The sequence below is a fragment of the Dreissena polymorpha genome, chromosome 14 (assembly GCF_020536995.1).
Source record: "Dreissena polymorpha isolate Duluth1 chromosome 14, UMN_Dpol_1.0, whole genome shotgun sequence".
Lineage (NCBI taxonomy): Eukaryota > Metazoa > Mollusca > Bivalvia > Myida > Dreissenidae > Dreissena > Dreissena polymorpha.
In genome coordinates, this window is record NC_068368.1 from 66,489,752 (window position 1) to 66,491,497 (window position 1,746).

General features: G+C 35.9%; 1 long non-coding RNA gene across 1 annotated transcript; it reads right to left on the reverse strand.

Moving 5' to 3' along the window:
- Positions 1-264: 264 nt before the first annotated feature.
- LOC127858471 (uncharacterized) lies at positions 265-1,351 on the reverse strand. Its single transcript, XR_008038947.1, has 3 exons — positions 1,160-1,351; positions 831-1,031; positions 265-450 (listed from the first exon to the last, which is right to left on the reverse strand). It is a non-coding gene; the product is annotated as an uncharacterized LOC127858471 (long non-coding RNA).
- Between the last annotated feature and the right edge of the window lie 395 nt (positions 1,352-1,746).

Sequence of the window (1,746 nt, forward strand, 5' to 3'; positions counted from 1 at the left end):
TCAAATCAAAACGAAACGCAAAGTTTATTGTACGCATAGTATGAATGATGTGTAAACACAGAGCAACGTGTACCAAAGAGGAATGAGACATTTGAAATGTATTTTGTGTTGCAAACATGCGCCACAATAAGATATCAATAAGACACATTACGTTTGTTGACAACAGCAGTCGTAGCTAATGCTTGTTATAAACTATTCTTCACACGCAAAACTCAATACATAAGCACGGATAAATGCATTCATATAAAAATGTCGAACCTTGACACGGTTTAAAGTTTGCCGCAGGCTGCCATTCCCCGACCTTATCACATACGTAAATTTGCTTTAGATTAATCCTTGGCATTTCCGTTCCATTTCGACATTGAGCTTGGCAGAATTCCCCGCCTAGCCAGTTGTCACATGCAACTGCACCATTCTTAGGTGCGATTAGTCGTTTACATTTTATTGTACCTAAAACGAGACCAAATGTTTATAAAGAGTATAATCCCAGTCATTCAACAGAAACGTTTATATAAAGAACAAAAATACGATCAACAAAGCACATCATTCGCAATTTAGGTTTAGACTTCGCTTAAATCATCCTTTTATGTCTGATTGATCGAATGTGTTGTTAAGTATTGTAAAGGCAAACGATCATTTTCCATAATATTTATATATATTTACAGATTTGCTTTTATTCAGCATTGATTATCACTTTATCAAATAAAATGGAATAAAATCATAAAATTTATTAAATTTTCCCAAATTTTAAAATAGTTATACTGTACACAATACTTAATCAACACTTCGCATTGAAACAGGAAATTATAAAATCAAAAACATGTAATCACTTTTGCACATGGACTGAGTGTCATTTCTCCAGTTCCATTCCCCGTACAGGCCTTTTATACTTTGATCACAGGATACAACGTCGATGCCAAGAAGCGTTTTTCCAGGATCACAAGATATATGACAGATTGCACCAGTACGAATACCATATGGACAGGAAACGCGCATGTATGGGGTGGGATAAATCTTGGAACATTTTATATCTGAAACAAATCTCAAACAATAAAATACTGACAAGTTAATCTTTAGAAAAAAAAATGGGGCTTGTATAAACGGTATTTAATTTACAAAAGCACAGTAAGTGTCCCATTTGTGTATGTTAACATATTACCTCTCACTATAATAGAAAATTTGCAATGACGCCCCTCATTCCCCGCTTTGTCACGTGCCCCATATAAAATGTCGTATTGTCCAGCTGGCAATCTTTCATCCGTCTTGTGTCCGCGAACCAAAGAAACGGTTACTGTTTCCCCACTGTTGTCCTCGGCCAAAGGTTCAATATACGTGATCTTTGACGTATTGGATCCCCGATCGGTGCCTGTTACTACTGTTGCTGGACACTGCTTGAATACTGGTGGCTCAACGTCTAGACAAACATGTACGTGAATACTTCACTTATATTGATCATTTAGAGCGCAGTAATTAAAAATATATGGCAAGTTTGTTTCAGTTCATTTTAATGAAATAAGGAATACAAATGCAACTTTATTATAAAGATATAAAAAAAATAAGTTGACAACCATATGTAACAATTTACTTTATCATTAACAATATTGACATCTTCTTTTTTCAATATGATTCGCAACATAGCAATCGTTTGTTTCACCTATGCATTTCGGCTGCCCGGCTTGACGCCATGACCTATTGACGGAGCAAACCAGTGTCTTTGCAACATTTGAGGGCATGTCGTAACCCGGT